The following is a 15494-nucleotide window of genomic DNA, read 5'->3' on the forward strand; positions in this document are numbered from 1 at the left end:
TATTCGTGAAATTACTGTTCAGGAGCACCCGCGTCTAAGAACACTTGACCGGTGGGGCGCGGCCCAATAAAAACAAATGAACGACCAAATGACTGACGCCTTTTGTCTCGAAGTGTAAGGATACCATGAATACCAAGACACCTTCCGTATTAAATAAAATTAAAAATGATTTTAAATTAATCGATTTAGAGCTTAATTCTCATCTTATTTTCGTTGAGAGACCGTTTAAACGGCCAGTGGAGCTATTTCTAACGCCGACGGCGTTAAATGACCTCTAATTAAAGTATTCTTATACATACGCTTACGTAGTAGTGCAGGCAGCAAGTCCCAATAGCATATCCTATTAAATCATGAAATTTTCAGTCTGAAACTGCCTACAAAATCAGTGTGTAGTATGCGGTTATTGTCTACACCCATTTATATTAATTGGGAAAAGCTCCAGCACTTTAAGCAATGCTCCAAGCTGCTTAAGTGTCCCCAAAAGACGTTTCTCATGGAGTTCGCCGTGGGGCGCTAGTGAGGACCCCTGGCGGGCAGTCGTCGTACAATCCTACGATGGCTACGATGAGCCCCATCGCCCGGCAGACACGCCACTCATTAACTCGTGTTCCCTGCACAAATGGGTGCTGTCTTGGTAACAAGCTAAAACTGAGACCAATAAGAAATCTGTTATACTAACATTTTAAAGAGAAAGTTGTTTGTTTTAAGTGCATAGGCTCCGAAATACTGGTGTAAGATTTGAAAGAACTGAAGATGACATTTCCAGAACTTCAATTCACTTTTAAACTGTTGAAAATCATAGTTAATTAAAAAAATAATTTTAATGTAATCTATGACTTTATTGCTTACATAATAAGTAACCTTGGTAATTACTTACAAGGCTGTTGTAACAGAAAAGTAAAAACGAAATGTTATGCAAAAGAGTCTCCAAACTTGAAATTACTTTTATTTTTCTTTCCTCCTACGAATTCATTTAAAATAAGATAAAGTTTCAATCACCGACCCGTTGCAACATTATAATTTAAAATGGCCGACTGCACGTTCTAAGATTTAAGTCCGTACAAAACTACGGCCATTTGCATAATCTTTTATACCGAGTAACAAAATGGCGGATATTTATGCAAAGTTGAATTTGAAGGCGGAACTTTAATCGGACATTTGCAAGGAACTTTACAAAAGATTACTCAAGCTCGCTGAAGGGTCGTAAATATAAACTTGTATGCGATGCAGTTTTACTTAATAATTTCTAAATTGTGCTTGTTTTAGGCAAGAACTAAAAATTAAGTTTTGAATATTCGACATATAGATTTACCTACTACCTATTCAGCATATTACGAAATTAAACGTGTCATTAGTTTGTGACCCGTTGAAATTCGTGAAAAATATACATGTAGCACATGTATTTCTCTCCTTGTCTCTCCGTGTCTTAATCTGTAAGTAAGGACATTGTCCTTAATTTATTTAACTACAGACTTGAACTCATTATGATAGCAATATGCCGTAGAGTGATTTCTTAGTCTTTTACACTATGAGGTTTAAGATAAAACTCGCTTTATATACGAGGTACCATTAAATACCAATTTGTTTTAGACTAGCGTTTGCAGGCGCGGAAATAAACTTTGGAAAAAAAGATGTTCCGCTCCCTAGGGACCTATTTATTTCCTTGTGATAAAAAGTGGCCTCCAGGTATCTTCTTTTGTTTTTCTTCTGAATTATGTACGTTCAAAATATAAGTTTTGCGAAGTTATAAGTAACTGTTTAAGTTGTTGTTATTGCGTTTCATACAAAAAATGAATAAAAAATTAAATATCCTTGGACATTTTTACACTGCGCCGCTAGTCCCAAACTAAGCAAAGCTTGTACTATGGGTACTAGACAACGGATATAAACATACTTAAATACTTTTTTTTTTTTGTAAATACATACATATTATACATAGAAACACCCAGACCCGTCACAGAAATTAAAATTCATCATTTCAATTTCTGCCCGACCGGGAATCGAACCCGGGACCTCTCGGCATAGTAGTCCGTTCTGAACCACTACACCAAACGGCCGACAAGAATAGTTCTACAATTTTATTCTATAAGCATGCGTTCTTTGCTTGCTGGTTAAAAAATTGCTTAGACTATTTGTTGATATTATACTAGGATGATCAAACGCTTTTTAGTAATCTTAAGATACGTTTTAGTATAAATAAACATACTAACGTTTCAGTTACCAGGTACATGCCTAGGAAAAGTAATTTTCTTTGATATCTTTGCAATTTTCTATCCTACAATTTCCTGAGGTTCAACTTCAAAGCCTACGCAGAATTCCTGCAACCTCGATAGTATTTTTATTAAAACATATTGCTACATCTGCTTACCTATCCTATATGTTCCTTATTTGTTCAGCTGTAGAATTCAAAGTCGCCTAGCTTCTATGACAAAGCTTACCATAATAGAGGGGTAAGGTTTTTATGGGTGTTCGATGTAGTCGGTAACCGGTTTACGACTGTTGTTGGCAATCAATTCGAGTTACTGATAACACTGTGTTTGCGAACGATTGCGGAGGTGTGATTTTTATTTTATCGGCGCAGACAAGATAGGGGTATTGCTAAAAAGTGAAAATATTTACGTGCGGATTATTTTCATTTATCAAATGGTAGATTCATCATCATCATCATCATCATCATCATCTCAGTCATAGGACGTCCACTGCTGAACATAGGCCTTCCCCAATGCTTTCCATGTTACCCGGTTGGTAGCGGCCTGCGTCCAGCGCTTTCCTGCTACCTTTATGATGTCGTTGGTCGGTAAATGGTAGATTCAGTACACGAGAATTAGTGTCTTTTTCACGATCTCCGAGTGAAGGTATAATTTAGTTCCTGATTAACACTATTTATCAAATACAAGTTAGAAGTATTTTAATGTCATTGGTTTCCTAACTTTAAGCAACGAGTAGTAGGTATAAGTACTTGCCATTATACTCAGAGATGTTTAATGAAGCCCTTAAAGTCATTATTTTAACGTTAATATAGGCTGACAAAATAAATATCGTAACTTAGCATTGGATTCATTTAATTACTCGTACTACTACAAAAATAGCCACCAAAATTTATACAAAATGCAAAATAGCCAGCCGGCTGATTTTTGCGAATGTAATTTGTGACAATAGTGCAAATGCCATAAAAGTGATGAGAGGAATCGCCGTGTGGAATGGGTTGCGAAATGCAGCAGACGGCGCCGCTGCAGCGCTGCCGTGTAGCGTGTATTTATTATGAGTGGCCACTCGCCTGGAGTGCGAGTGTCGGCCGTAGGGTGGCCAGATGCGGCGGTTTTCAGAAACTGCCACGAGAAAACCACAGCAACTTTGTCACGTTTAATATTGCAGACATTGTCGTAATAATTCATTAATTAATTCATACACCTAGAATATTACGCTTCATTTAAGGTTTTTAGCTTTACTCAGAGTAGTTATCTACAAAAATATTGCTCTGGTTTGCACGTGTGTCATCCGAGTACTCCTTAAATCGATTAGGGAACATTTATGATTCATTTGATTTGACCATTCTTCTAATTTTTAATGAAAATATGGCAAAATTAATTTTAATTTAATTTATTGGAGGCACAAAGTGAAAAACATTACCATATTGCGCAAAATTACTAAAGAAATTATTTTTTTAAGGAAATTGTTGGCGAAAAGTCTTTTCAAATGAAAGCACTGAAAGTAGCGGCGTCACCCTACTGTCTATCGGTGCAAATCGAAATAAAAATCTAAAATCGCCGCGATCCGATCAGGCGATATCCCTTCTGTCCCGATGCATCCGAATGCGCTGCGTCCCGCCCCGTCCCGCAGCGTTTGGGGAAATCTAGGGACGCTACGTTATCGATAATATCGAAGTCCCGAATGACGATGTTGTCATATTGATGTACGGATTTTATCGATCAATGATATAAAATAGGCATGCTCAAAGTATCAGCACTAGCCCATGCAGCAGACTATCCTGGTTCCACCTGTTCAACGAAAGTATTATCTAATAAAATATGGACTTGTTTCACATACTTGCTTTTCCAGAAGAGCAGAACAAACAGACATGTGGTTTGGGTTACCTGGTATCGCCCATTAATATCTGCAAAACCAAAACATACTCGTATGTGTTAACCGACATTAATATTCCTGAAAACTTAACATTCCTGAAAATTACTAGTCAACCAATAATTTCCGGAAAACATTCCGAAACGCGGTTAGGTTCTAAAATAAAACCAACAAAACCTAGGCTAATATTCCTGAAAACTATGTTTAATGGTAGCCCCCCTATTTGGAAATCATTGGCGGAAATTTATGTTCAGCACCATATCCTGTGGCTGAAATTATAAGTTCATTGTATTTTAATTTGATATTAATTTTGATTGTATTTTCTGAGGCACGGACGAACATCCATATTTTGCTGGGGTCGAACAGATTATCGATAATTAAAACGTCGTGCATCCCTAGCGATATCCCAGTCGAATTCCGATAAGTGAAACGTATTTTCCGGAGGAACACTTTCGGACCATCGCGAGTTTCCATCGCGAACTATGATTGTTTTCAATTCACTGAGTGTAAAATAAAATGAACGACGATCGGCTGGGTATGAATTGGCCGATGTGCTTGCGCAGGAATAGCGTGTGAACTGGAATCGCCGGGGACGCTCGCGTAACTTGATGTTTGTTATTTGAAATATGATACGTTTTTATTTCAAAATATCTCATATGATTTCATCAGATTAAGGAAGCATCTTTGTGAATTTATCCTTCATATGTAGCCTTCACTAGCTGAGTAATTTACTAAACCCACTCTTTGTTTAGAAGGAGCTTACGATTACGACCTATAATCTCCACCTCCTCCTCCTCTCACCTTTGAAACATTATAACTTCTTACACTGTTAAGTACGAGTAAACTGTTGAAAAATAAATACAAAACACAAATAGTAATAATAACCAAGTTTATTCCAACCCGTCTGGCGTGGGGAGTGTAGGCCGAATCCTCCATTTGTCTCTGATAAATAGTCTTGCTCTTGCAGTGGAAACTAAATGACTTGATGATGATAATAAAATTTAATCTTAGAATCTTATTTTACGTACTACTAGCGGCCGCCCGCTACTTCGTACGCGTGGATCCCGTTTTACCTCCTTAGGGGTGAAGTTTCGTAAAATCCTTTCTTAGCGGATGGCTACGTCATAACATCTACCTGTATGCCTTTCAGCCCGATCCGTCTAGTGGTTTGGGCTGTGCGTTGATAGATCACTATGTCAGTCAGTCAGTCAGTCAGTCACCTTTGAGTTATAGATAGTTATGATGTTAGCTGCACATTGCACTAAAACTACTAGGTATTTTAAATTCACGGTAACTTTGCCAGCAAGTTTTATTATTGAAATTTCGCCCGCATCGTGTGTATCAAAGTTCAGTCGGGCAGAATGAGTTCGTTAAACAGTTTGGAGCAACTATTTATGATTCTGGAATATTTCCGACGGAGGGAGTCTGTTTGGAAATCTTTAAGTTCCACCTGCGAGGCGACTGGAACGGCAAGTTCTTGGTTGGCATGCACACTGGCGACAGCGAACGAATATAAATTATTGAAATTATAAGTCAATAGATAGCCACAGTCGGTGAACCCAAGATCTTGCGATGCGAGCAGCTTCTTGTGGGAATCCTTGGGGAGGCCAGTATGTCGATTTTTGTGATGACCAGTGTACCTACATAGACGAAGTACCTACGTAATCCTATTAATGTTATAAATGTGGAATTTTGTGTGGATACATAGATGTTTGTTACTCTTTCAGGCAAAAAGTACTGAAGGGATTTAGATTAAACTTTACAGCATTATTGTTTACAACATAAGTAACCTGAAAAATAGCCATTAAGTTACTTATTTTACGTACTTACGTAAGTTTATAACGGCATTGAGTTACTCGTAATTTAGCGTCTAAAGTGTCAGGTTTTAAAAATCTCAGTCGCAAGTGTGCGGGATCCGAATCCCCGATTAAGTTTGAGATGGCGGAATGTTCGATGCCGCGTAGTTATGCGGAGTCGGACAGACTAGCGCCGCGCCCCTGGTATGCCTGCACCTCTTGTTTCTTCTGATGAGCTTTCGACTGCGATTGTGTTGGGAAGTTTTAGAGTTGGTATTAAAATGGTGAAAGTTTTCAATTGTTTTAACAGCAATAGTCCAGTAATTAATTAGGTGTTTAGAAATCTATTTGCTGGACCTACCTTACCTCTATAATGCAGTAATCTCTCCTAGATAATATTTTCGAAAGACCTTCGCTTCGGCGTTTTTTTTATGGACCTAGTAGGTTATATACCTTGTTTGTAAGTGGATTGACACCTCGAGATAAATAGATGATCATAGAGGTCTAAGTGTATACATGATTATATTTGAGTGAAACCTTTGATATTTATTCGCTTATTTTTACTTATTTACTTCGCAGCCAGAATACAAAGAGCAGGTGTCCCTTTTGGCACATTTTCTTTTTCAAGTGTTAAATTGACTGTCCATTCTGTATTTATTAGTGCCAAATAAAATCGTTTCTTTTTTCTTCCTTCACTGTACCAGTTGGTACAGCAATCCGGTGTAATTCTACCCCACATCGACGGAACCAATTTTCAATAGAAATCAAATCACTCGGCGTCTGTTTGCCGTGGCGCGGCCGGGAATCGAACGGTGTCCCGTGCAAACAATATTCGATTCGACTGCTGAGTGGCTGTGTGCTGGTGTTGGTTTAGTTAGAGGCTTAGTAAAGCGATTCGATTAGTTTGCAAGTTTTGAGATTGTAAACGCATCTTTAATTGAAAATGCTTAGGTAAATTTTCTACCCTGAAGTATTTAAAAGGTCTGGTAGATTTATTTTAGTTCATCATCATCATCATCTCAGCCATAGGACATCCATTGCTGAACATAGGCCTCCCCCAATGCTTTCCATGGTGCCCGGTTGGTAGTGGCTTGCGTCCAGCGCCTTCCTGCTACCTTTATGGTAGGTTATTTTAGTTAAAACTGTTTATTATTGGCTATTTATAGAAACCTCAGTCTAGCTAGAGACTTAGGAATTCCCTCGAAAACCTCCGATTTAAAAACAACAAAAAGCATTAAATGCACTGATATTATGCTAGAAAATCTAAGCGCCAACCTCGAAATACAATAATATCATTAATTAAATTTTATCTCTAACTCGAAACTTACACAGCTCTACCTCAGTCAGCCTCTCTCCAAACTTTAGCAAAAAGATACAATTTCCAACACGTGTAGACCGCAGATTCGATTCAATATCTTAACCCTTAAACGCTCACGGCGTGCTCAATCAATTCCGAATTCCTCATCTTAGCATATTCTTTCGGTAATAATTTTCGGTTTTCTTATATTTTCGTGGAGGGTGCTGGAGGGTAAGCCTGTAACTCCCTGATTGATTGCCGCCTGCGGGCCCAATCGACCACCAATGCCGGGGATTACGGGATTACCGAAATGGGAATGTATGTAGTGTTAAAATAGCATTTTGTTTTGGGAACGACGCCGTAAGAGCGGGGAACGCCAATGAAAACAGATAGTAAGACGATGATTGTTTCGTGATAACTACACGCAGTCGTGTCAATGAAAGTAGGAACCTGCAAGCACAATTATAGTCCACAGCTGCTGGACAAAAGAAACTCCAAAGAGTATGAAAGAAAATCTTTCTCGGTTTAAATACATATTTCACTCAATTAGCAAACACGAGCTGCTTAATTATTTACACTGAAAAATGCTCGTTTATGTTATTTTGAAAAAGATATTAGGTTTTTAAACTTACTTAGGTGCATAAAGATTTATGTGGTATAATTGTCTTGGTTTGTTTGTAGGACAGAAAAGAACCACGAGAACGTGGGTAGGTATTCTCCAGCAATTTTCTAGAAACTTTCAAATACAATCAATGACTTTTGAAAGAAGCGCGAAATATTTCCACCGAAAACTGTGGAAATATTTCGCGCTTCCGCGCGCACTATATGGATTTTATAGTATTGATCAAGAAACGCTCTCATTTTACTTACTTAAGTACTGATACATAATGTGCTAACCAACTAATGCCGTATGTTAAAATCAACCGGACATAAACGGGCGGAGCAGCCACAAACCATTTCCATCTCAAGTTCATTGCGCCGTCGGCTCGCTTAAATTTTGAAGAGTTCCGGATGAAAACCACGCGCGCACAATACGGGGAATTCCACTTGTGATGTCAGTATTTTTTATTCTTCAGGGTTCTGCTGGAAGATGTGGAAACGCTTGCTTAGGTTACAGGAGGTATTTACTCTCCTCAGTTACACTACTGAAAATTTTTTGGTAGTCATGGACCGCACTGGTATCTTAAAATCCTTATGTAGTTAAATTTTGATTTACCATTTCAGTCTTTTACAGAAACTTGCTTGAAGTACGTTTGTCGTGGAATATGATGGTCGTTAAATCTGAACTGAATTTCTCTTCTTTCTAATTGTGAACATTGTGTGGATTTGTTATATTAGGTACTACCACAGATAATATAATACTAGGTACTACTAACATTTTATTAAATGGGTTCTCTTAACGAATTATTATTTCCTATTTCACTCCTCTTTAAAAAATCTTGAAATAAAAGATTGCCTATTTCTTTTCTAACTCTACGCCACAATTTAGACAGATACAATTTACTTTCACAAATAATATTAGCTTGGCTATTATTGTACGGGACTCGTGTCACTGTGTACTCTGGCACCGCCCTACACAAGGTAATGATCCTTCGTTATTTTGCGTCCGCTCATCTTTCAATAATACATTTGCGCGGCCGCTGCGCTTCACTAATGACGTTTCTTTTGGCCGTCTGAAGTTGCCTCGACAATGCGCCCGCGATGTATAATGCACACTTTGCCATGCTCGTTCTGTTCCCGTTAGTTTTTTGCGGCTTTGGTGTACTAAATGTATGACTGACAGAAATGTGTAAGAGGAAAATACGAGTAATGCTTCCTAGGTCTTTTTGTCTTCTTACTTATGTTGTAGCTGGGCTCCCAACTGTGAATTTTATGAGAAATAGGTAATCTAAGGTCTCGTTATATTAATTTGCCAAAACTTTTCAGATCATGTTATTTTTAATGACCTTTCACTTCGTTACATCTAGTCTAAACAAATGTGACGTTTATTCAATTTCAGCTATCCTTCGTCGTCCAAAATTTCCAAACTATTAAATTTTTATAGGCCCGGTTTCGAATGGAGAACTGCAGCGTGCTCACCTATTCAATGTTAGGTACTTAATAAGAAGATGACCACGCTCAAATCAAAAATCTCAGTTCAGAAATACTTACCTTGTAACCGGGCCTTAGTATTATAATTTTTAAATTGTTATTTCATTACTAAATCATTAACATCGCACTACATGTCTCCGTAGTATACCTACTTACTGCCATAGGCATAAGGTGTGATGGCGTGTACGGGCGCCATAAATAAGCGCGGCCGTTTGTCATGACGCCCTCCAGGAGATAGGGAACGAAGTTCGGAGGAATTTTGTGTTCAAATTATATTTTTGCTGTTATTGCTATTTAATTTTGTGTTTTAATGTTTTCTTCAATACAATCATAATGTTCTATGGCTTGCTCTATTTTATACTGAAAACCAAGCAACATAGTTATTGTCGTTGACCCAAAATAATAATCAGTATTAATTAATACTTGTAAATAATTTATTTCTTCGCAGCTACGGTAAATTAATCAGCATCTACTCGTAAGTAGTATCACAGGTAGTATACTAATTAATCATGATTTACCTAATGTATGGTTTGCTCTCAAACAAGTAGGTGTACTTAATTATTTACTAATGTTTGATTATTTAGTACAGACACGACCAAACACACTGAACGTTGAGTAGGTAGTACCTTGTAAAAAGTAAAGGTACTTTTTGCTACGAAATAAATAATTTGTGGTGATAGTTAGCTTATATTAAAAACTGCTCCAATTTATGTAATTAGGTACATCTTGTTTATATACCTAAGTAAGCTCTGAGAATAAATAGGTCTTTTTATACAGGGTGTTCCAAAATTTGCACGTCACACTGACACCAGAGGTAAATGAGCTTAAGACGCATCTAACAAGTATATTAAGTCAATTTTTAAAAATAACTAATATGAGTCATATTTCAAAATTCATCAAACTTTTCTATGGAAATGAATAAATAAAATTGGTCATATCTTAAAACTTATGAAACTCTCAGCTACCTCCAGTGTCAGTGTGACGTGCTAATTTTGGGACATCCTGTATAAAATGCAGTGAGCGTGTGTACCTACAAGATGGGTTGTATCAAAATTAATATTGTAAATCTCAACCCAAGTGCATCCCACTTTTCACCCCTAATCCCACTTAGCGCATAACTATCACCCCTTACTAACGCGCCAGCGCAGCCGGCGGCTCCCACCGCGCAATATGCAGCGCAAACACGCGGGATTAGCGCACGCGCCGTAATCCCGGGATTAGGCCAGCGGGGGATGCCCGGGATTCTTCCAAGTGTTTTTAAAACTTGGAACATGCTGGAATCTGACATCACTTATTCAAATTCCATTATGAGTAGGTATTGTTATTACATAACTGTCGAGTTTCTGAATAAACTAAATAAATAAATAATATTACCTTAAGAAAGTGTCAATGTGTGCGTTAGTTATCAAATGTGAACCACTGTTTATTAACTACATTTTGTTACGGTTCAGGTATGCTATCGATAAAACGCATTTGTACGAATTTGTTACAGCAAATAAATTAATATTCTTCTGTTTTTACATAATTAACTTTTAAAAAAAATAAAACCGACTTCAAATGCGTGAACACAAAAAAAACTAAAAATTAAAAATATTGCGTATAAAAAAGTTCATCCCCAATTTTCCACCCTTGGGGGTGAAATATTTTCTTCAAATTTGCATGAAACCACCCTTTTGATAATACCTATTCAACAAAAAAATAATCGTTCAAATTGATTTATAAACGGCGGAGATATTGCGTATTAAAAAGTTCATCCCCAATTTTCCACCCTTGGGGGTTGTTTTTTCTATTATTAAATTTAAATGGGACCACCCTTGAGGTATTACCTATACGCCGAAAAAAGATTTGTTCAAATCGGTTCATAATTCGTGTTACGGTTTTGCACATATTTTTCCTATTGTATTTCAAGAAAATGTTTTTATATCAATAAGGCACCAATAAAAATTAAATACACTTGTAGTAACAGGTGTATAACGAATCTCTGTGCTATATCGAGAGACGGCAGACAACATGACAGCCTGTACTTATCTCGTGCAAGATCTATTAACTATCTCTGTCATGAGATAAATGCATTTATATCTGCTCGCATTTATCTGTGCTCGTGTCGGAAGCATTCTTGCATCGCCAGCAATACTGGTTGTTTACTTTGTTTGTATTTACTGTTTCAGTCATTTTATGTAACTCGAACAACTTGATTGCTTTTTATTTCCAAGTAAAGTTGAAAAATGTTTTTTCCTTGGGTGGGAATTGAACCCATAGATAATAGCGACTACCTTCTTTGACCGCTGAGCTATGGAGATATTCAAACATAGAGTGAAGCTTCTAATTTATGAATTTCAATAATGAGGTTTTTTTAATTTGTTAACAAAAGCGTTTCTTATTCAAGTAGGTGCATATTATTATGGTTGGTTACACGTAGTAAACTTAGCTGGTCGGATAGTTCGAAGTGATTTCTGCAAGTAACATGCTATATCGATATCCGTAGTTTCTCGTCTCGGTATGATTTCATGTTGTGCACCGAACTCCATTGGAACTACGAATTAAATCTAAACGCGACCAATCCACTTGCCATATTGGGCACGTGTTCTAGGAATTAATTGAATGACACAAACTAATTAACTCTTTCAAACTAAGCCACATGGTTTGTGGTGACGCTGGAATTTTGATGTTGCAGTTATTAAAGGAAGTTGTGAAATTATGAGAGTAGTTAAAGATATACAGAGTCGAGATTTTAAACTAAAAAAATATTAATATTTTATTGTAAAATCCCGTTTTTATAAAAAAATTGAGTAGTGCAGTGGACACAAGCTCAGTAGAGAACGGAGTACCTAGTTGATAACTCCTTTACTTTAGTAAAGTTCTTCTTTCTTATGTTAGTTTTTGTTTGATAGTTTAAAACGAAATTGTTTTTTTTTTTAGAAAACAATAAATAACAATAATAAAAATTAAAGTAGATAAAATTAAACTAAACGTTTGGTTCAGTTGTAATCTGAATATTCATCATAGTTGCGCAAGCATCGGTGGTTCAGTGGTAGAATGCTCGCCTGCCACGCGGGCGGCCCGGGTTCGATTCCCGGCCGATGCATATTAATTTTTTATAGTAATTTTTTATCTTGGTACATACACATTTTAATTTACTTTTACTGTATATTATTACTTTAGATCATTACACAATTGTTAAATTTTTATAGACGATATCCATCCAGTAATTTTTGCAGGACAGTAGGTGATCAAAAGTTTTCACGATTAGTTATGTACTTACTTATTAATAAAGGATAATGCTTTTTGTAAATAAATGAAATTAACATTCGAAAATGTATATTTCAAGATAATATAATTATCGTGTAACCGCCAGCCTCAGTTAGCTCTAAGCTCCAGCATGGCGTGGCGCATGATAAGTGAAACGCGCCGGCTGCAGGCCGGGAAGTCCTGTGGGATGAACCGCCATCATACGCATAGAGAATATTACTGGATGAGCTACCAGACGTTTACTTACCTGCAATAAATTAACACACTTTTAATTTAACACGTCCTGGGAGTTGGGACACAACGTTGACAGACAGGAATTGTTATTTAATAATCTATGACAAGTCTGTCGTCATAGATTTTGAGCTTTCATGTATGCCAACGTTGCTGAACGTATCACGCATAAAATATAATCCGAAGAGCTGGAACTACCGGAACTGGATCCGGAACTGGATCCGGAACTGGACCCGGAACTTGAGCTGCCTGTGGGAAGAATGGAGAAGAAACCGTGAGACATAGATATATGCTAGAGTACATTATGCTAGAGTGGCGTATTACGAGATATTAAAATCGCATAGTTGTCATAAATAACATAAAGAAAATAATTTAATAGGTCTAAATATATTTTTTTATGTGACAGGAGGCAAACGAGCAGACGGATCACGATAAATGATCAGAAACAGTCAATTAAGCCCCGGAACGTAGGTATAGCTTTCCAAATACAGATTCCTACTGCTTAGTTCTACTGGTAGTGTCCACGGATAATTTAGTTTTTCGGTTAAATATCTAATGTAAATCATATCCAGTGCTTCTATGAGGTTGCACCAGTAGCTGTTACCGAACGGCAACTAAATAACATAACTGGAGGTGAATATAACAATGACGTCGGACTCGGCCGGCAACTTTGATATCTCGCCACTAGCCGCTGTGTTTGCGACAATTGTGAAAGGCTTGATATTTACTGCGAGATATGTTCGAAGCAAATCATTGTTAAAAGTCTAGTGGGGTTGGTTACATTTTGTCAATTTGAAACATTTTAAAATGTCTTTAATCATAAATAAATGGAAAAATTCTGAATGGCAAATCAAATACTAGTTATACAAAATTCCGTCATTGCCATTGCGCGTCCAAATATGAGTCCAAGTTTTACTCGTACCTCTATAAAGATTTCATAGTGTTTCCATTTTTAACAATTTGATTTTAAGTCCGAATTCTTATAGCACGATCAATTTTAGTTTTTCAATGGATTTATAAAAACTTTGTGACCAAATAGAGGAAGGTTTAAAGTAAGTTTATAATATTCTGCTGCTGTTAATTTTATTAAAGCACCTCGTCTTGCCTTTACCCTAGGGAAATAGTCTTCAAAGCCCGACACTGAGACGAAATGACTTAGCGCTAACTAAAATAACAATTCAGAATTTACGAGGCTCGTATTTCAGAATGTTTTTTCAAAAAGTTTTATGTCCATCTAATGTATGCAAATTGGGAAACTGAAATTTAGCAAAACTTCTTCAGAAGGGTAGATACCAGTCTGGCGGTTGCAGTTCTAATTTGATTTTTAAGTTTCACTCTTTCGTGGAATTTATAGTTATTTGTCTGCAGCTCCGCTTGTATTAATCACTCGTCATGTCTGTGAACAGGCGCTGCTTTCGGGGACTGGTCAATCCAAGTTATTCCAATTTATGTATGCAAGTCATTTCTACTAGTATTTAAGTGTGTAATCTGTAAGTCTAGATATTAGCACGTCACTACCTTGTTTAATATACCACGCAATTTTGTATACCCATTCTTATAAGATACACTATACAAGAATGCATGGTAAATTCAGTGAACTGCTCCTGAATCGAATGTACCTACTACTGCTATTTTTATTTATTTATATTAACCGGCAGACAGTGGTGACTGAGTTTGTTGCGGCGCTTCTTCTCAGCACTTTCCAAATGTTGGTCTCGAAGCGCTGGTAGGGTAAAAAGATATAAAAAGATAAGGTAAAAAGACATGTAGAGGCTCCTTAAGAGCAAAATGACGATTTGTAAGAACTATTTATTAGTCTAAACAAATAAAGAAATTTTGACTTTTGACTTTGACTTTGAATTTGTGAAAGTTACCAACGCAGTTCACATGATTCGGTTTTTTTATTATTTAGAGCATTTTATTAAGTATTATTATTTTGTTTATTATGTGACATTTTTATTAAGTGTGCGCTTTGTGTATTTTGAACAAATAAGTACTGTGTCTCATCCGCAAATAAATTGTTTCTATTCTATTCTACACCTTTTGCCCAAAATAAATCTGATGTAAATGACTTATTTATTTGATGTTAATTAATTGTAGTCGATTCATTATAAGGAGATTAACGCTAGAAATATTTACCCTTGCTCTCTAGTCAATCACTCCAGAAATAAAATTTAACTAACCACAACTAAAACTTAATTCAGGGGAACTAACACAAAATCACTCGTAAATTTTTTTATATTTTTTTTTAATTTTATTTATTTCCATTTTTTTATTTTTTTTTTATTTTATATATTTATTTTATTTAAATATCAGTCGATACGCGTTTACGTGCGATTTAGTGCCCATTTAACACCCCCCCGCATTTTATTGCTTAATAATTACCGCGGTTAGTGGGCTATGTCTAAGGGGAATACGATAAACTAGTGAGGTTAGTTTATAGTAGAGCCATAAAAATACTATATCTTCATGGGGTGACGCGAGGCTCTAATAGCCCTCAATAAATTTATATCTATGCGACTCTTGTGTGACCTTATCATTTGATTACCTATTAATTCAACTATTTACAGCAATAATCGTGTAGAAAAGTGAACTTAAATGGATTTACAGTTTTAAAATTACAGTATTTACTTATTTCATGTTAATACTTGTAATTTGTATCTGTTTTTTTTTTGGTAAAATTGTTTTACCCAAAATCACTACAAATATTTTGAACAAAATATAGTTTTCTTTGTCAATTGTTATTTTTT

General features: G+C 36.4%; 1 non-coding gene across 1 annotated transcript; it reads left to right on the plus strand.

The window, feature by feature from the left end:
* Nucleotides 1-12278: 12278 nt before the first annotated feature.
* Trnag-gcc (transfer RNA glycine (anticodon GCC)) lies at nt 12279-12349 on the plus strand. Its single transcript has one exon. It is a non-coding gene; the product is annotated as a tRNA-Gly (tRNA).
* The last annotated feature ends 3145 nt before the right edge of the window (nt 12350-15494 follow it).

This window comes from Ostrinia nubilalis, chromosome 13 (genome assembly GCF_963855985.1).
Source record: "Ostrinia nubilalis chromosome 13, ilOstNubi1.1, whole genome shotgun sequence".
Lineage (NCBI taxonomy): Eukaryota > Metazoa > Arthropoda > Insecta > Lepidoptera > Crambidae > Ostrinia > Ostrinia nubilalis.